We start from the raw sequence: 21,855 nt of genomic DNA, 5'->3' as shown, positions 1-21,855 counted from the left end.
TAATGTAAAAAAAATGGTATGCTTATATTTAACCTCTTTTGTTCCTAAGAACTTCTATTGTAATAACTTAAGGTTAGTACTATGATTTGATCGATGAGGTGGCATGCTGGATAGAAAAAGCCTGAGATTACACTAGAGAGAGTGTGATTCATATTCTGACCCCACCGGATTCCACCTGCGCAATTTGGGGCAAAAGGATTGATTGTCTTGTGCCTCAACTTCCTCACCCATAAGAACAGAGATGGAAACACCTACCCCATAGGAAGTCATCTTTATAAATCACAGGCTCAGTAAGAACACCAAGGAACATGAACAAATTACTTCAAATCAAGTGGTGTTGATTCCGGATATGCCATTTCTTATTCGTGGAGTCTTGGCCAGATTATCTAATCTCTCTACACTTCGGTTTTCTCATCTACAAAATAGCAATAATGAGAATATGGTGTATCTGCTCTTAGGATGGATGGATGATGTCACCCAGTGCATGCCTGGTGCTTTCACCCATTTAGGAAGCGTTCATCAATTGCCCACAGGCAGACTCCTGTTGTCTGTGACACGAAGAAGGATAGTAGCCGTATCTTTTGTGGAGTTTACCTTCTATGGAATTACAGAAGGGAAGTGGTAGATATAAAATAAGCAGATAAACAGACATGAAATTTTTCAATAGAAATTAGCAAAGAAAGAAAGAAAGAAAATACACCAAGTGATAAAATGCAAAATAACTTGGGCTTGAGTAGGGCTACTTTCCATAGGATGGCCATAGAAATCATCTTTCCAGAGGCCATAGTTGATCTGAAAACTGAATGATGTGAAACAGTAGAAGAAGTTAAATTAGGAAGAGGGGTTTTCCAGGCGGAGGAAAGAGTCCATGCACAGGTCTTGAGATTGGAGGGAAAAGGCCAGTGTGGCAGAAACATATTTGCATGTGTGTGAGCAGGAAGACCAGAATGGGACTGGGCTCTGGTCCAGGTCAGACGCCCTTGGTGTTCTGGACCAGGAGGATGCCATTAGAGACTGGGCTAACTGAGAGGATACAGGGATGCATCGTGGAGACATTGCTCCTAGAGTGTATGTGAAAGCTGAAAGGGCAGATCAATTGAGGATGACTGCTGGAGTTTGTAGGTCAATTTTAAGTGGTAGTTACATATCAGTGCCGTTTTTCAAAAAATGAAGACCTGATCCACTCAATATTCATTTTCCTTTCTGAATAATTGCCCTCTCTCTGTCCCCCTTTATTTTCCCGTTCACCTTTTGAGGATGCTTGGAAGCTTCTGAGGTCAAATGTTTAATTTTTCTTCTCGTTTTACTTCCTGTGGGGAACTGGGGGTATCGTGAAGTTGCTACAGAGGATAAAGAAGGTTTTAAAAATAAACCCTAAAGGAAGGGACTTCCAAAGACAGTGACATCCGTGTCATGATCTGTGGAGTGGGAATCCATCAGTTCTTTGAAGTTAAAAATAAAGAAGGTAAAAATGAAGGCGTTCTTGGATTTGCTCTCAGTATCTTCAAAATGATGCCTCTGACAGTATCCAAAACCTGCAAACAATGTTCTCCACCCGCCCCCCCTGTTTTTGATAATTGCATGCCAGAGAAGGAAAAAAAACAGAATTCTTCTGAATATATAAGTAAGAAATACCAAAAGGAGGAAAAAGAACCACCAGTTCTCATGATTTTCCCTTCTTCAAATTTTCCATACTGTTCCCCATTTGGTAAAAGTAAGAAAATAGCTCTGAATGGGGAACAGCAGAAAATAACATTCAGGTCCCAGAAAACTCACTCGAGAATTAGAATCCTTGCCTTTTCCTGTGCAACTATGGGTTTGCTATTGCCTTCAAAAACAACTTCATTACGCTAAGATCTTTCCTTCTCAAAATAAATGTGTTAGTGGTTAAATAAATACAATTATAGTTGAATGTGAGAGGGACAAAGGGAACAGAAGGTGCTTAATTATGGAAAATAGACTTTCTTTAATACCTCAAGTCTCCTCTGTACAGTCTACTAAGGATAAAACCATCATAAAACACACATAATTCAATATGACCCTTCAGGATTAATATAAATTTCAATATAGCAAAACATTAAACCAACTTCTAGCCAGTTTAAGTGGGGGAATGAACAAGCCCATTGCAAGTAATCATGCAGAAATATCCACAGATATATTTGACCATAAACATATCACCCCAGAAAATGAAAATGAAGTACTTGTCTGGTCCAGATAATTGGAGCACTTTGCATGCCAGAGAGGCAAGCATTCAACCTAGATAAATATAAATTATTTATGCCTAACTTCAGGGTCTCCAAACTATGAGCTTCGTCTTTAAAATGGTAGTTTCTTAGTGGAGGGAAAATGTATTGGCTTCAAAGCCTTGCACCTTGCAGAGCTTTCTACTAGACTTCCATGTCTTTACACAAGCAGCACAACCATTTTGCCCTGAGGTGATCGTGTGGTCCTCCAGAATTTACTGTTGTGAGGCATGAAGATTGGCAATTGCTATTCATGTCAGAGACATTTCTTCTTCTTCTTTTTTTTAAAGATTTATTTATTTTAGAGACAGAATGCAGGGGTACAAGGTGTGTGGGGAGAGGGAGAGGGAGAAGCAGACTCCCCACTAAGCAGGGAGCCTGGCACAGGGCTCCATCCCAGGACACTGGGATCATGTTCTGAGCCAAAGGCGGACGCTTAACGGACTGAGCCACCTAGGTGCCCCCAGAATCAGTGTCTTAACAAGTGGCTGTTTTCTCAGAAATGTCCTCATCTCATTCTATGCCGATAGAACTAAGAAAAAGCTTCCGTATGGCCCGTGTGGGGCAGCAAGATCCACTCATGAATGTTACCCAGCTGAAGAGGGGCGCCGCTGCCTGGAAGTGAGTGTCAAACAAGAGGCCAGGAATGATGCAGTGGTCCCGGGGTGGGAGGGGCCAGATATAGACAGACGCCTGCCTTGGGGCAACTCCCTCCCACATTCTCCTGCACGCCTCCTCCTAACTTATCATTCCAAATACGAACTGAGTGTGTGCGTGCGATTAGCCCGCAGCATTCCTGCTAACATTTTAGGGTATTGTGTTTCTCCATGATTGGCAGGATCATGATTTTCTGGTAGGAAATTTGTTCCTGATCCTTAAATTTTAAAGGACAGTGAAGAGCCTCTTCCACTTCTTCCTTCTCCCTTTTGGAAATAGTGATGAACTTTTACTTGAAAAAATTAAAACCTTTCCCCCTATCTTATGTGTTTGTTCATGGATGCAAAAGATAACCAGAGGAAAACTCCCTTGCCTGCCCACACACCCAGATTCCCAAAGCCAAGGTAATATTCATGTCCTGGTTGGTATATTCTTCCAGGTGTAAGTAATAGAGACCCGTTTAAGCTTGCTGGTGGGGAGTCCCACACCTATCCGAGTTCGGGAGTGAAGTGTCGTTTGGCCTCCCTGAGGTGGAGGCTGGGACCTGGGAAGTGGGCGACAGAGGCCACTTGCCTCCTGCTGCTAGGGTCCTGCTGCATCCAGCTTCTCCTCATCTGTCCCCAAAACACCTCCCCCTGAGATTCTCCTCTTGGACAACTTTCAAAGGTTTGGGGCCTTTGAATGGCCTCCATAGCCTCAGTTCTATAAACATTTCAGAGCAAGTGTTTATCACTGCATAGGTCTTCCTGTGGTATCTGTGGTTCCAACAGCAGATGGACAGTGTGTTTGGTGCACTTCAGGAGCTAGAACTCTTGAAGGTATAGGTCAGGGCCCGTAGGGAGGAGCCTTATTTGCTAAAGGCCCTGGGTCGGTCTGATCCCCTGCGGGGGAAGTACTCAGGGTGGGTGTGGTCCGGAGGAGGGTGGGGGGCAGGGAGAGTGACTGTATCCAGTCCGTTGTTATCTCACCTGAAGCAGTGGGCTGGGTCATTTCAGGAAGATAAGGGCAGATGAAGTAACTGGCATTTTGAATTTAAAGACTTCAAAATTATGTACTCAGCATTTCATCTCATTGCAACTATGCCATTTCTTTGTATTTCATTTCATAATAGAAATCTAAATTCATGTTCTATTTGGTATAGTCATTGATGCTATAAGACAAATCAATATCCATAAACACATTTTCAGAGGGAATGATAAATTGCCATTTTCCCAAAGTCTTCATTGAGTGGGACGCTGAGCTGGGCACGCGCCACCCTAGCGCTTGCCGGTATGTAAACAAACAACGCAAGGATTGGCAGGTGTCCGTCTGAAAGCTAGGATGAGATTACTTCCTGTGCTCATTAGTTTTGAAAGAAAAGATGGGATGGTGGTATATTTTATACGTGTTGATGGATAGGTCATATGAGGTCAGCCCGGAGGTATGAGAGTGCATTATTTATTTGAGATTATGTACCGACGTTGCTTTGAGAAAATGTCAGAGGACTATACTGATTAAAATACGGGTGTGCTTGTGTGCGGAGTCTTAGGCTTGCCGCTGGGGACTCACATTGACGCTGTGGAAAGAACCCCTCGGTTTAACTTTTGTTCTTTAACTTGTTAGCAGGATGGTGTTGAACAAGTCAGTTGACCGTTCTGGGTGTCAGTTTCTGTGTTTCTAAAAGGTTGGATCAAATCATTTGGTGTCTATTTAAGCACTTCGTGAGCTCTAAAGCATTACCAAACAGAAAACACTTCATTGCCTTTCGAGATGTAGGTAAAGGGACAGTGATCAGAAGGACCGTCTCGTTCAGTTCCATGCTCTTGTAGAGACCATTTATAAATGGGCACCGTGTTGTCTTAAGATCGCTTCAAGGATTGAATAGTATAGTTACACCTATGACTTGTGTTACTCATTTACTGCAGGATTGAATCTTGTGTTGTTGGACAGAAGGGATTTAAAAATATGTATTTGGGTGGAGTTTTCAGAGCTGATGCAATCTTCCTACAATGTTTTGTGAGAAAAAGAACAATTAATGAAAAAAAAAAGATGTCTACCACTGTGCTCTCAAACGTGAAAGTGTTCCTCACTAGGTCAGTGTGATCGTGGAATGGCTAAATAGACAGGGCTTTGCTTGGTCAGCCCAGATTTAATCTTGTCTCCACAGAAACCTCCAGTATTCAAATACACTGCTGCTTTTCTGAAATATACTTACATACAAGTCAAACATTATTATGAAAAGATGAGGAGAACACTTTCCCGCTTAAATTCTAGAGACTATCACATCTCTATCCTGATGCTGTTTCTTTCTCCATATTTTATTGAGTTGAGTTAACCATCATTGGTTATTTTTTAAAAAGATTTATTTATTTATGAGACAGAGAGAGTGCCGGTGGGGGGAGCAGCAGAAGGAGTGGGGAAGAGAGTCCCAAGCAAGCTCAGTACCAATTGTGGAGCCCAACACGGGGCTCCATGCTGGGCTGATCCCACAACCCCGAGATCACAACCCCAGATGAAACCGAGAGTCAGAAGCCCAACCAGTGACACACCATCCTCCGTCATTTTTTAGCATCTCATTCAGGCTTTGGGACTAGACAAATGGTAACCTATTCTTCAGGCTCTTACCAGTTTGTTCCAGATGCACTTCCACAAGCAACAGAACGTGCAGAGCCTGGCGTGAGGAGTCGATCCCTCTTGGAACTTAGTCTGTGTCGCTCTTGTGGGCTGTGCCTGGCTGGTCTTTGAGAGCCCCTGCATGGGATTTCCACATTCTGCGGTGAAGACTTCCAAGAGGGATTGCCCAGTCCTTGCACAGCAAAAGGTTGAGACCCATGACTTGGATGTTCTGCCTTTGGAGACAAGGTTGCTGAGGTGTAAATTTAGGGTCTTATGCATTAAGTAAAAATAGCGTCCGGTGCTAATGGGACTTGGGGGTGTACAGGGCAGAAAGCGTGTGATTCCACGTGCCTTTGCTGGGGTGGACATCCTCTCTGTGAGGGCTGCCGCGAACCCTGAGCCTGGGCTATTCTGCAAGATGGACGAAGGCCACAGGGAGCACACTCTTCCTCCCTCATCGGGGTCCCTTCGTTTTCCTTTGCCAGAATGCTTAGCCTCCTTGGAAGTAAACCTTGAACTGGGTCCAAATTGTCATTTTTATCCTCCTTTATCCTGGCCCCAGACACCAGTGTGCTCTAATAAGTTTAAGTATTCTTCAAAGTTTATTTTAAGCTACTTTAAGTTTATTGTTTAATGGAGTCATGAAAATAATTCCTGGAAATATTTCTCTCCATTCCATTCCACTCCTGCTTTTGGCAGTTCTCTATGTCAGAGGCAAATCTATGTTTGCTTTTGCCCTGGTGTACATTTTCTGGTTCGGATGGATCACTAAAGCAACACATATTTTTTCAAGGGCATACTTCTTTTAATGGCAGAAGTAATTCATTTTGGTAAAACATGAGCAGGGAACCTGTGGGCTGAGAAAAAATTCTAGCTGGATGCTTTATTTCATTTAGGCTGGGGATTTCTAAAAATACGGACCTATGGCTGACCTTTTCATTTTAAATAGCCACATTGTTACTTACTTATTCAGATATGCGGATGGTGGTGTGGGCGGGACGGTAATATTTTTATTGGCATGAAAACTGAATGCTCTGAGATATATTTAGCTCTGTATTACTGCTTATTATTTCTATGTGGCCTGTGTCCCCTCTTAACCATAAAGAAGCAATCAAATGGGGGGGGGCTTCTCTATTGGTAATTTTAATGACAGCCAAGTTAACTCTAACCTTTATTCACAATTCAACATGTAGAGCGCGCTTGGTTGAGTAAGACGGAAGAGAAGGTGTAAACGGCCCAGAAATCAAGGTCTCGGGTTAAAATGCTTCAGTAACCTTCTTTTTGCACTTACAGTGGCATCAGAATGTCTTAATGTGGCCCAAGGCACCCACCATCTGGACCCTGCCTTGCTCTCCAACAGTGGCTGTTCTCATTCTCACCCTTGCTCTCCACACTTGAGTCCCACCACCCCTCACACACCTGAGCCTTCCCACAAGCTAATAATCCCTGTGTGTGAAATTATTCCTTCACTATTTTTTAAGATTTTATTTATTTATCTGAAAGAGAGAGCACAAGCATGGGAGCAGCAGACAGAGGGAGAAGCAGGCTCCCCACCGAGCAGGGATCCCAATGCCTGACTCAATCCCAGGACCCTGAGATTATTACCTGAGCTGAAGGCAGACGCTTAACCCACTGAGCCACCCAGGTGTCCCCTCCAGTCTTTATTTAGGTGGTTTCCAGTCTTTTCCATGTTAGTGTTATTGCAATGTGGAAATCTCCCTGCTAGTGTCTGGACAGATTCCAACCCTCCTCCTCACTACCACCTTCTGGGTTTACTCTATTTTCTTTACTGTGCGGTCACTCCTGGTGTGTGTTTTATTATTGGTCAACTTTGTTACAGTTTCTTCTCTCCAAGGGATAGTACAGTGTGAAGAGTAGGGGTCAAAGTCCAATTCTAATATGACTTCTACTGCTCATACAATTAGGGGAGAGATATTTAATTCTTCTGGTTTCAGTTCCTTCACCTATAAAGTGGGGAAAATAAAAATCCTCCCAATCTTTTTTTAACAATCTGTACTAATTTGGTCATTTTTTTAATAAGAGCATTACGATGAACACATGAAATTACAAATTCACACAGTAGATTTAGTCATTAAATGATGAAATAACACAAATACTTTTAGTGTGATGTGCCAACAAAGTTTAAATGTTTATCATTGTTTAAGATTCAGATTTTGGATCAAAATTGAAACTAAAATTGAAATAGTTTGGATGATTCTGTGATGTGCATGAAGGTTGAAATGAGCAAGAGAGGAGGAAGATATCTGCATATACATCATTTCGCAAACATTTTAAAAATCAAAGAAGATAATTTTTTCAATGGATAAGTTAATGTTCAAACCTGTGAGCAACACGGACAGAACATACTTAAGTGACAGAATTGGGTTTTTTCAAGCAACAGCAACTTTACAAGCAGTAACACTTGCTTGTGTTAAAGCAACATCGTGTTAAGACAGACAGTTTTAGGTTAAAAGAGTTGCAGAATGATGTGGAGTTCACTACTCATTTGCCCAGTACAATTTCCACTTACCTACTTTCCCCAGTTTATTAAAAACCCAGACAAACACATTATTTGAATATTAATTTCTCAATATTTAGACTATATGAATTGACTAATTATTTTCCAAATACCAGAAACACATAAAAATACCAACATAAAATATTCTGTAAAAAGGTAGAGATTAATGAATTAATATATGGAAAGTATTAAAAACAGTATTTCACCTACCATGAGACCTCAACCAATTTCAGCTCATAGAATCAGATTATTGGCTATGTGAGTATCCAGTGTCATGAACAAGGCCTGGCACATCCAAGCTACTCAATAAAATTTGTAAAGTGAATGAACAAATGAATTAGTGAATGTTTGAGGCACCAATGAGGGAGTAATCCCACGAGCCTTGGTGTGGCAGTCAGAGCTCCTGGGTCTAGGTCCATTTCCACCACTGTTTTCTATGAATTGGCTAATGACTTGACTTTCTTTCACATCCATGTCCTAATTAATAAATGACATGTTCAGACTAGGTGACCTCTAAATATTTTGTGATTCTACACCGGTCACATAGACCCTGAGTTGAACAATTTGCTCTCCTTAGAATCTAAGAATTCTCTAAAAAAACTTAGAGCATCTACCCTGCCCTGATCTTCCTGGGTTTCTAAACGATTTCTGATCATCTGGAATCTACTGTAGGCACACAGACAGAACTGCACCTGACTAAGTCCTCTTGAAGAGTGGTCTTCCGGAATTGTCTAAGGGTTGATATGTATAAGAACACAGAACTCAACAAACGAAAGGAACTGGTACTTTTCAAGTGACTATGATATTTCAGTCTCTATCTAGGATCCCTTGCATATATTTTGCCATTTAATGCACCATCCCTATGGTATAGGTATTTTATACCCATTTTACAGATGATGAAACTGAGGTATGTATTAACCCATTTGCCAATGCTGGAAGGTGAATTAAACCCTTTGAATTATTGTATTTTAAAATTGAAATATAATTGACATATAGCCTTCTGTTAGTTTCAGGTGTACCACATCATGATTCCCTATATATGTATATTGTAAAATGATCACCACAGTAACTCTAGTTAATATCCATCACCACCCATAATTACTAAATTCTTTTCCTTGTGATGAGAACTTTTTGGTCTATTCTTTTAGAAACTTTCAAATATATAATGCAGTATTATTAACTATAGTTACCAGGCTTTACATCATTATTATTTTAGATTCTACATGTAAGTGAGTTCATGGTATTTGTTTTTCAATGTCTGACTTACTTCACTTTGGATAATACCCTCAAAGTCTGTCCATTTCACAGATGCCAGAATTTCCTTCTTTTTGGTGGATGAATAATATGTCATTGTGTGTGTGTGTATACATATCTATATGTATACACACACACCACATTTTCTTTATCCATCCATCCATTGGTGGACACTTAGATGGTTTCCAGGTCTTGGATATTGCAAATTTGTAATGAACTTGGGGGTGGAGATAATTATAAATAATGCTACAGTGGATGTGGGGATACGGATATCTCTTCAACACAGTGATTTTATTTCCTTTATGTATATTCCCAGAAGTGGAATTGTTGGATCATGTGGTAGTTCTATTTGCAATTTTTTGAGAAAATTCCATACTGTTCTTCACAGTGGCTGCACTGGTAGACATTCCCATCAACAGTGCATGAGGGTTCCCTTTTGTCCACATCCTTGCTGACCCTTGTTATTTCTTCTCTTTTTTGATAGTAGATAGCCATCTAATAGTGGTGAAGTGATACCTCTTTGTGGTTCTGATTGGCATTTCCCTGATGATCAGTGATGTTGAGCACCTTTTCATGTGTCTGTTGGCCATCTGGATGTCTTCGGTTTTTGCTGTTGAGTTGTATGTGTTCTTTATGTATTTTGGATGTTATCACCTTATTAGATATATGGTTTGGAAGTGTCTTCTCCCATTCTGTAGGCTGTCTTTTCATATTTTTGATAGCGTCTTTTCCTTAGCAGAAGCTAAAAGTTTGATTAGTTCATTTGATTGTTTTGCTTTTGTTGCCTTTGTTTTTGGTGTCAGAATAAAAAAAAATCATTGCCAAGATTGAAGTCAAGGGGTTCATACCTTTTGTTTTCTTCTCACTTCTCACTCACCCTTCTCACTTGAAGGCTTACCTTCAAGTCTTTAATTCACTTTGAGTTTATTTTCACATGTGGTCTAAGAAAGTGGTCCAGTTTCATTCTTTTATATGTGGCTGTCCGGTGTTTCCAGCACCATTTGTTGAAGAGCATGGCCTTTATCCGTTGTGTATTTTTTACTTCTTCATCATAAATTAATTGGCCATAATATGTATGGGTTTATTTCCAGGCTCTCCATACTGTTCCACTGATCTATGTGTCTGTTTCATGCCAATATTATACTGTTTTAATTACTATGCCTTTGTAATATAGTTTGAAATGAGTAAATTTGATGTTACCAGCTTTGTTCTTCTTTCTCAAGATTGCTTGGACTATTCATGGTCTTTTGTGGCCCCATACAAATTTTAGGTTGTTTGTTCTATTTCTGGAATCTACCAAAAAACGCCATTAGAATTTTGATAGGGATTGCATTAAATCTATAGATTGCTTTGGGTAGTGTGTGCATTTTAGCAATAGTAATTCTTCCACTCCATAAGTGTAGAATATCTTTCCATTAATTTGTGTCATCTTCAGTTTCCTTCATCAGTGTTTTATAGTTTTCAGTGTACAGGTCTTTCACCTGTTTGGTTAAGTTGAATCTTTTATTTGACTTATTTTAAGAGAAAGAGAGAGCAAGCAGGGAGAGAGGCAGAGGAGGAGAGAGAGAAAGAGAGAGAGAGAATCTCAAGCAGACTCCACACTGAGTGCAGAGTCCAGGCTTGATCCCATGACCCTGAGATCATGACCTGAGCTGAGGTCAAGAGTCAGACTCTTAACCAACTGAGGCACCCAGGCACCTCTGGAATCTGCTTTAGAATGAGTGGATGAATGAGAAATTGTAGGAATGAAGGAGTGGACTAAACATAGCAGTTGCTGTAAGCATATTCTTAGAGAGAAGCAGAGCATCTCTTGCCTGGAGTTCAGTAATTCTCCATACACTCAGTCTTCACTACACTTCACTTCCACCATACTCTTCCCTTTGATATGACTTTTGAGACTCATACCAGATTTTCTGTATCTAGGAGTGAGAGTGGAAAAGTACCAGGGAATGTAATTTAGTAAACACTAAGCTATCTTATATACACCATAATTTGAGATCCATTAATCTAGTCTTTTAGTTTCTTCCATTATTTTTTCCTACCTCTCCCCCATTCAGTCTAACTGTACTTCCCAATTTACACAGCTATGAAGAAGCATTTTATTGTACTAAAGACTTTCTTGCCGCCACTGCATTCATTCAATGTTTTGTCCTTTTGTTTTATCTTTTCATAAAATGTTGAATCAATGTCACCTGGCTTATCTTGCTTTTACACCTGATCTCACGGATGTTGTTAGAGAAATTGCCAGGTGGGAAGCTGGAACCCACTAATGAGCCATGGTCATCAACCCACCTGGATTCTCAGAAGCAGTTTCATTCATCCTTAATCTAGTCTATTCCATTACCCATACACTTTTAACACAAAAGCATTTCCATCCTCTTTAAGCCTCCTCCTTTCTGCCATCCTCTTCTCTTCTGAAGTGCTGTGCTTGCTTGTAACCCTGAAGCTTGGCCCTCAGTGCTCCATCTGCCTGAAGTGTCCAACCCTAGTCTCCCTTTCCTGGCTCATAGCTACTTATCCATTATATTCCCTTCAAACGTTTCTTCTGCGTGAACTCTTCCCAGACTCCCTCAGATGGATTTAACCACTTGTATCCTTTGAGACACTATTCAGATTTCTATTATAACACTGCATTTATTGTCCCACCTGGGACACTTGGAAAGTGAAAGGATGCTAGGAAAATTACATTATCCAATATGTTTAAAATTAAGACTGTGCTGCAAAAAATAGAATGTGTGGGCCTTCTATTTTTAACTTATATATCTCTTTATGTGACTGTTTTCTCCTATTAATATCCTCATCGACAGTGCTGTTTTTATCTTTTACTGCTAGCATAGACCCTGGCACCTAGTCTGTGGTTGGCCGAGTGAATGAATGACTACACTTTGAGTCTATAAAGAGCGTCAAAGAGCAAAAAGCACAGGGTCCAGACACCCTGTGGATCAGGCTGGGCAGCGCGTGGAGCGGGGGTTCTCGGTTTCTGTTCAACCATCTTCTTGCCCCTCACCCCTTCTCTGGCACATTACTCATTCTGTTTATTCTTCATCATTCTGCTTTTGTTACTTGCTCTTAAGCTGGAGATCAGGAGTTGAAAAAGATATAAACAGAGATAGCTCTTAAATGTCAAATAAAAACATGCTTCTCACAAGAGCTTTCATAACATCGAATATTTTTTTTTACTTTTGTTCTCCTTTGCCACATATTTTAGAAGAAGATCAAAGATATTTTTCCCACAATTGCCATATCTAAACATATTTTTTACTTCTGTGCTTGCTTTGAAGCAAAATTATCTAAAAATATGCTGTTAATCTTGGCCTCCTTGTGCTCTGACGGCCATGCCAAGCTCAGTGAGTAATTATAAAATAATTTAAATTGTTGGCCATGTTTTTCTCTGCTTTCATGGTACCATACCCTCATCCACTCCCCAATTTACCATGCGTTGAGCCCTGAAGTTAGGACACTGTGGTAGATGCTGGGGATTTAGAGATAAATGAGATGTAGGCTCTGCCTAAAATGAGTTTACAATCAAGCAAGCAGTTGCCCCTGATGGTGGAAACCACTCACCCAAAAACACTGCTTTGTGCTTTTTTGTTGTTGTTGTTGTTTTCACTGCTTTGTGCTTTAACTCTTCCCTTCACCACACCCTCCCTTCACCTCACTCTTCCTCCAGAATATTAGAATGTATCCATCAGCTACAACACTTGCCAAAAACTTCTTTGGGAACTGACATAAAACTCATGGTAATAAGTCATAATATCAGCACTAGTTTAGATAGAGGTTAAGGTGCTCTGACAGAAAGGCTATAAAATACAGTGGTTGACTGGTGATGGGTGGGAGGCCGGGAGGAGGGGCACCAGGAAACATGGAGAGATGATGGATTTATTCGTTAGTGTGATTGTGGTGATGGTTTCACAGGCATTTCCATAAATCAAAGCATATCCGGTTGTAGAATTTAAATATGTGCAGATTATTATATGTCAGTCATATGTCAATAAATCTGTTACAAATATTGAGGCTTAAATAAGATAGCACTTTATTTCCCTCGTATGTATGTTTGTTCTGTGTAGTCGTTCATAGTTCTATACTTCTCAGGTCGTTCAGGGACCCAGATTCCCTCCATCTTTTTGTTTCTTCATCTTCCTTGGATGTTACCCTCATCTGTGTGCTCAGAGTTGGTTTTCTTCTATGCCTTCTGACATACCTCATGGGGAGAAAAAGCCATGCTTCAGGGAGAGCGAGTGATCTTAAATCTGAGGTAATATGGAAGATGCACTGATCCCTTCTACTCATATTTCTTTTCCTAAATTTAACCGTAAAGCCACAAACACCTGTCTGTGAGGAATTTTAGGAAATATGGATCCTAATCAGATGGTTCTGTGTCCAAGGAAAACTTGACTAGAAAGGAGGAAAGTGAGAAGGGGATTTGGTGAAGCAACTAGCCATCTTCACAGTAACCTTATTTATTGAATGCATACTCTGTGCTAAACCAAGTTTTAACTGACTTATTATGTTAGCTAATCTCTTCTTCTCAACTCTTCTGTGAGAAAGCCGCAACTATTTGGCCTACCCAAAAGTTGAGTATAACACACAGGGACATATAGGTTGCATGCTGTGTAATTCCATGGCCTTCAATCACATAGACTATTGACTGGAAGGGGGTGCTGGAGTTGTGTCATGAATGGTCTTCACAACTGGGCTGTATGGCCACGTCTAGGACTTGGGAAAGGTTAGCAAACTTCTCAAGTCACTTGCATGGGTAGTACGTGGTGGAGCTGGGATTCCACTGTGGCCGGGATAGCTCCACAGTCTGTGCTCTTACTCACCATGCCAAGCTATGAGCCGCCATGTTGGCAGAGACCATACCTTCATTTATTCCACTACCCCTTTATTTGACACTGACACTGAAATTCGTTATTTTAACTACCATTCACAATGGTAGTTAACATGAACAATTTGGGGTTTAGGGCACCAGCCCTGAACAGTAAAAACCTTGTATAACTTTCAACTCCCCCCAAACTAAACTGCTAATTGGCTACTGTTGACCAAGAGGCTTACCAATAACATCAAACAGTTAATTAACACATTTTTTTAAAGATTTATCCATTATTGTAGAGAGAGAGAGAGTCTGAGAAGGGGTAGAGGGAGAGAATCTCAAGCTGACTTCCTGCCAAATGTGGATCTCATGATCCTGAGATCACTACCTGAGCTGAAACCCAAGAGTCAGATGCTTAACCAACCGACACCCAGGTGTCCCAACATCACTGTTGTCCATTATGTGCATTATAATTCTGAAAATAAAGTAAACCAAACAAAATAAAATGTTAAGAAGATCCTAAGGATAAGAAATATACATTTACAGTATTGTATTTATGGAATAAATTCAGTGTATCCAGTGGGCTGACACAGTTCAAACCACATTGATTCAAGGGTGAGCTGGAATTCAGCTAATTCCACTTACATTTCCTCCCTATATTTTTTAAAATTTTTTATTAAATGTATTCAGACTAAAAAAGGTAATTTACCCATGCCTCCACTTCCCACCTCTGCCTTTTACAACCACCGGTCTGTTCCCCATTATTTGTGAGCTTGGTTTGGTGGTTTTTTTTTGTTTTTTTTTTTTTGTTTTCTTTTTTTTCAGATTCTGCATGTAAGATCCTGTTACTTGTCTTTTTCAGTCTGGCTTATTTCACTTAGCATAACACCCCCAAGGTCCACCCATGGCAAGATTTTATTACTGTTATGGCCAAATAATATTCCATTGTATGGACACCATGATTTCTTTATCCATTCATTTACTAATGGATATCTGGGTTGTTTCCATATCTTGGTTATTGCAAATAATGTTGCAGTGAACATGGGGGTGCATGTATCTTTTCAAATTGACATTTTTGTTCTCTTGGTATAAAAACCTAGAAGTAGAATTTCTTGATCATAAGGCAGTTTTATTTTTAAGTTTTTGAAGACCCTCTATACAGTTTCCACAGTGGCTGCAGCAGATTGCGTTCCCACTAATTGTCCTCAAGTCTTCTTTTTCCTCAAATCCTCGGAAACTTGCTAGTTCTTGTCTTTTTGATCCAGTCATCCTAACAGGTGCAGCGATGGCTCATTGTGGTTTTGATTTGCGTTTTCCACGATGATTAATGATGTTGGCCATCTGTATGTTGTTATTGGAAATATGTCTAATCAGATATGTTGCCCATTTTCAATCATTTTGTTTTTATTTTTGTTTCTTTGTTGTTGAGTTGTATGAGTTCTTTACATATTTTGGATTTTAGCCACTTATCAGCTATATAATTTGCAAATATATTTTCCCATTCAGTAGGTTGCCTTTCCATTTTTTCAGTTGTTTCCTTTACTGTTCAGAAGCTAAAAGTTTTATGTAGTCCCATTTGCTCACTTTTGCTTTTGTTGCTTTTGATTCAAAAAATTATCACCAAGACCTCCGTTAAGGGCCTTACTGCCTATGTTTTCTCCTGGGAGTTCTGTGGTTTCAAGTCTTATAGCTGAGTCTTTAATTTATTTTGAGTTGATTTTAGCGTATTGTGTAAGTCAGTGGTCCAGTTGCATTCTTTTGCATATGGCTGTCCAATTTTCCCAACACTATTTATTGAAGAAACAGTGCATTCCCTTATTGTATATTCTTGCTTCATTACCATAAATTAATTGGCCATATATGTGTAGGTTTATTTCTGGGCTCTCTACTTTGTTGCATAGGTCTATTTGTCTGTTTTATGCCAATACCATACTGTTTTATTTACTGTCAATTTGTAGTGTTGTTGGAGACGAGTAAGTGTAATGCCACCAGCTTTCTTTTTCTTTCTCAAGTTTGCTTTGGCCCCTTGAGCTGATTTTCTCTTTAATTGGGACTTCATAGGGGAAAAGTCTTACCTGTCAGATCAGTGGTTGGCAATTCTTTTTCTATAAAGGACACAAAGTAAGTATTTTAGGTTTGCAGATGTATGGCTTCTGTCACAAAGACTCAAATCTACCATTATTGTGTGAAAGGATCCATAAACAATACGTAAATGAATGACAATGACTGTGTTTCAGTAAAACTTTATTTTCAAAAACAGGGACTGGGCCAAATTTGGTTCCCAGGAAGTAGTTTCCATTGCCTAGATTAGATGGGAATTTTAGTTCAATGCAGGATGTGTTAGGGCACATTGGTATTTGGGGCACTCCTCATGAAGAATGATAACAACTTTTATCCACATGTTTTATCTACATCTACCATCTTGATTTACTGCTGACCAGGGACACAGGAGCTGTAGCCCACACCACAGCCGTTGTTGCCCTGAGCCCTGAGCCACCCTACTTTATACCCAAAGATCTTAACTCTGAAATTTTAGACTCAGTTTCTAGGTTTGAAACATTCTCAATCCAATCCTGTTAAGTCTTCTTCTTTAAATATAAAGAAATTAGGTACACCTGGGTATCTCAGTTGGTTAAGCGTCTGCCTTCATTTCAGGTCATGAACCCAAGGTCCTGGGATATAGCCCCATGTTGGACTCTCTGCTCTGCTTCTCCTTCTGTGCTACCCCCCCGCAATAAATAAAATCTTTTTTAGAAATATCAAGGAATTATTGTAAAAAACTAAAGCTCCTAAGAGATTGAGCTCATGGGATGTACTTTTCTATTTTCATTGGGTGCTTTCCCTTCTAGCACGTCATATACTCTATGTCCTTGTTTGCTGAGTAAGTCTTTAACAGACTTTGTCTTCTTTTGCTTCCTCTAGCCCATCACTATTGCCATTGCCTCAAATTTGAAGACTCTGCTCTCCTCTCTGCTTGGTCAATCTCCATTCATCTTTTAAGGCCATGGGGCAAAAGTTACTGCTGTTCTGAAGCTTCCCTGACTGACCCTCCTCCCATTTCAACAGCAGATTATTCCTGCCTTATATTTACTCCTAGAGAATGTCTTCCTCTACCATTAAGTTAGTTGTGCATTTGTCTGTCTTTCCAGTGAAGAGAAAGTACCTTGACAAGTAGAACTATGATTGTTCATTTTCATGTCTCTTAGGTCTAGGATAGTGTGGGTCATAGCAAAAATACAAGGCACGCTGTTGGATAAATAAAAGGGTTATCTGTACTCAGCAATGTCCTGTGGAGTTCGAGTGACATGGATGCGGTGATAATTGATAAATGCTTATTTTAAAAAAAACTCCATTAATCTTACGAATTCTCGATGAATTGCTATTCTTTATTAAGAGCTGTTAAAATGACTCAAGGATGAATAAAGGAGGTGGTGAACTTGCCACCACAAAGAAAAATGTTCACAAAGAAAAATGATAAGGAGAAAATTTATAAGTTTTTATCATTTTCTAATTTAATTCTGATACTTTTGATTGGCTGGTTAAAACCCATCAGTGATTGCTCATTCTCCCTCAAAATGAGGGCCGAACTCTTTAGCACATTGCGGCACGTCAGCATCACTTGGGAAGCTATTGACAGTTGCTTGTGTTGGACCCCAACCCAGAGCAGTTAAGTCAAGATCTCAGGTGGACACACAAGAATCAGCATGCTTTGATTCTCACTGGTGATCACAATAGGCAGCCTAGGTTATGACCTATAGTTATGTTTCACACCCTTAGTTATTTCCCATGGTAAAAACTTAAATTTTATCTGTAGTGCAATGGGAAGTAGCATGACCTACCTTATATCTTAAAACAATCAGTGTAGATGACAGAGGGGTAGAAGATAAGTGGACATGTTAGGAGGCTGCTGATGTAGGAAGTTATCGTAACACTCTATGATTCTAGCGGGAAAAACAAATGTTTCCCGCTTAATTTTTAGTTACCCATGTAATCCGGTTAATGAGAACACATTTTGAGAGCATTCTAGTAAATCGCTGTTTTATTGTGCATGTATGTCACATTTGCCTTGCCATAATTTCTCTTTTAGTTATTGAAGGACCTCATGCACACTAAGCATTACATAATTATGTCTGACTTGCAAGCATCTCACATGTGTAATCTGAGACAGCCCCTGCCTTATAAACTTTTATGGTGCATTTTAAGGCATGTAAAATTTAATATGATTTTGAATAATCACTTTCATTTAAAATTTCAGTGGTTAATATGCACACAAATTAAAGTTTATTAAGAAGGTAAATGCCTAATCAGCAAAGGGGCAAGATAAAATGCTGCTGAATTAAGGAAGAAACATTTTTATTACACATTTCGTTATGTTTCAGTGTGGCTTCTGTACACTGATGCTTGTAGCTGACTCTCCTGTTCTTAAAAGCCTGCCAAGACGTGCTGTGAAGCTGCTTCTTGTCTTTCTCTCCAGATCCAAGTGAGGCTCCTCTAACTGAAACATCCCAGTGAGACATGGCTGTTCCCCCCATTTGTTCACCCGCTAAATGTCTAGGAGCACCCGCTTTGTGGCTGCACGATAGGAAGTCCTGTCATCAGGGAAACTAGCACACTCTCTTCCGTTCTAGAAAATGGAATCTGAGCATTGATGGTCTGGTAAATTCAGGTACTCATTGAATATGCATGGAGCTTCTTCAATATTCAAGGTATGTTTCTATGAGTGTGGAAACTTAGAAACGAACCTACCACACCCACACACATAAAAAAACACTTCAGAAATAACAAACGATAGGGAGTAAAATCAAGTATATGAATCAGTGGCCCATGAAGTCAAAATTGTTGTTTGTGTCTAGGCATAAAGGTATCAAGCTCTGTGAGAGTGTGGAGGAGAGTGAGATGACATCAGCTGGAGATGTGTTTGTGTCCGGGGAGGGGGTTCAGGAAGGACTTTGAGAAGGCGAGACATTGGGTATGGACCAGGAAGGGTGTGCGGGACTGTATACGCAGACAGAAGGGCAGCGTCTTCTAAACAGTCCCATGAGCAAAGGCAGGGAGGCAGAGAAGAGCAGAATTTAAATGGAACTGGTATAATTCTAATAAACTTGTGTGACTCAAATGCAGTCTTATTACCTCAAAAGTTCCATGCTTTCACTTGAGAAACAAGTATAGGGTGAATGACTGTTTTCTTGGAAGGTTTGGCACTTTAGGAAAACGGACTCTGATATCAAAACAGCCTTCCCCCCAACACACAAGGTACATTCAAAATTAATAAAAGGCAGCTCCTTTGCCCCTAAATTATTCATTGACAGGTAAGGGCTTGCTTAATGATATTTGCTGACCAAGCCTAATAACTTTCTGTAGCGAGGGCTCCCCCCTTTCCCTGAATGCTCGTCCTTCAGAGCACTCTCAAGCGCCACATTTATTCCTGGTGTCAGAGCCGTCTCCTGTTTGACGTTGTCCTGTCAGTCCAAGCAGCATCACTGAGCGGAGGCTGTGCAGCTGTGAACTGAAGGGCGCTCAGCGCAGAGCTGATGGTTAGAACACGGAGCATCTCCAGATCATTACAATGACCACCTTTTGGTAGTGTTTTCTGTGTGCAGACCCGCTCCAGAGAACTTGACATCCATGAACATGGTCATCGTCACCTCAGCTAGGTGAGGTAAATACCACTGTCTATCTCATTTTATTTTCCTTTCTTAAAATATTGTATTTATTTGACAAGGAGAGAGTGAGAGAGAGAGAGAGAATAGGGGGATGGGCTGTGGGAGAGGGAGAAGCAGAGTCCCCACTGAGCAGAGAGCCCGGTGCGGGACTCCATCACAGGACTCTGGGATCATGACCTGAGCCAAAGGCAGATGCTTCACCAACGGAGCCACCCAGGTGCCCCTACCTCATTTTACAAAGAAGTATATTGAGGCTCAGGCAGCTCTGATGTCTTTATTATTAGGATATTAATGATCATATTAGGATATGATTAAACTTGTGCTCAAGCCAGGTCCACCGAAAGCAAATGCTCATATCCAAAACATTCTGCTGTTTCCCATAAAAGTGAAGACGCTGTGCAGAGCTCCACTCATCTGCCTCAGTTCACCCTCAGGCTTCAGTAATAACAGTGCCCAGCTTCCCTTAGAGGCCCAAGACTTTCTTAACTTCCATTGTCCTTCTGTCTGAATTTAGTATCTCTTGAGAACAGACTTACATGGGCCGTCTTTAGGGCAACATGGCATTGGGAAGAAGCCCAAACTCCTCCAACAAAGGGAGTCATCAGTAAATCAGCAAAGCGATGGCCCGGGTGCCTGCCTGGCACAATATTCCAGCCGCATCCCGCGCGTCAGGGGTCTGGAGGCCTAGAGCAGAGCCGCGCAGCAAGGCGAAACCTGAGGGCCGGGGAGAGGCTGCAGCGTGTGTACCGGGAACCATGGCATGGGCGGAATGCTGGACAAACAGTGCCGGACAGAGTCGGAGCGCCTTGTGAGAGAGACTTTCCTGCGGGCACACTGTTTCTCGGGGCAGGAAGCAGCAGTTGTCCAAACAGCAGAGCCGAAGTGAGAGAACACCGAGAAGGAGACATCCAAGGGCAGGATGCCAAGTCATCATGGTCCCAGGGAAAGGAGAGCTATGGCTGCAAACAGAACAAGGTCCGGAAGGACTGCACAGAGACTGAGGCTGGCACTCCCCCCATCCAAATGCCCAGCCCTCCTGAGTCACGGCATCTTGGCCCCGGAGGCCCAGGAAGGGCGTTCGGTGAGCATTTCTGCTGTGCCATTTCTTCAGCCTGCCCTCGCCTGGCCGTCATCCGGCATGAGGCTCCGTATGGCGACCCAGGTCAAAACAGCCCAGGCAGGGATCCCCCACTTCTAATTCATTTCTAAAGAAGCTTGAAAGGCCTTAGAGACAACACAATCAAGGGAAGAAAGTTTGTTGTTTTTAAGAAAAGTGAAAATTGTCCTTAGGAAAATATTTTAGAGTCTGAGGTCAGTTTGGCAGAAGAGCAGTCATCAAGGCGTCAGCATTTCCATGTCAAAGAGACACAGTGCTAATGAGGGACATGCTGGCCCATTTCTGCACTGAAACTTTATTTAACCGAGCTAACAACTGTTTGTGGGTGCAGTGAGGTCAGCTCTAAATTTGTGTGAAATCCAGGCAGAGAAAAAATAAAGACCTAGTAAAAACGTTTTTCTAAGTCCCTGGAAAATAACATTTTGCACCCCAAAACTGTTTGCCATAAAGTATTAGTGAATATGCAACACTGACATCTTCATACATAATACCTAAATGGAGGACATGTTTCTCTGTGCTTACCTAATACCGGCACATTCATGTGCAATGCCCAAATAAAAGAAATGTTGTATGTGTTTGAGAATATAAATGGGCTGCCACAAAAGGTTGTTCCCTTCTAAGAGGATACATGGAGAATGATTTAAATTGAAGCTCATTTGGGTGGACAGACTGGGAGGCAATGACCTGCGCTACTCTTGAAGCAATCTGATATTTTTCTATGACTGCAATTTTTGCAATCATGTTTAATATAAAATAATTATCCCTCAATGCATCTTAATAACTTTTAGTATGACTTCATAAGGATGGGATCTTCATGTAGGGAAAATTCTGTCTTTTTTTTTTTTTTTGTACAAACACATAAGTTATTTTAAATGCATTAACTTCATTCCGGAAGTACAATAATTTCGAACTTGAGCGATCTTAGAGATGCAGCAGCACAGTAGCAAACAAGACACAGATTTTAGTCTCCAGGTTTACAGCACAGTGAGAGATAA

The sequence above is a fragment of the Enhydra lutris genome, unplaced genomic scaffold, assembly GCF_002288905.1.
Source record: "Enhydra lutris kenyoni isolate GAN:26980312 unplaced genomic scaffold, ASM228890v2 scaffoldscaffold34, whole genome shotgun sequence".
Taxonomy (NCBI): domain Eukaryota; kingdom Metazoa; phylum Chordata; class Mammalia; order Carnivora; family Mustelidae; genus Enhydra; species Enhydra lutris.
The sequence above is the reverse complement of the archived record's forward strand: the minus strand, read 5'-3'. Positions refer to the sequence as shown.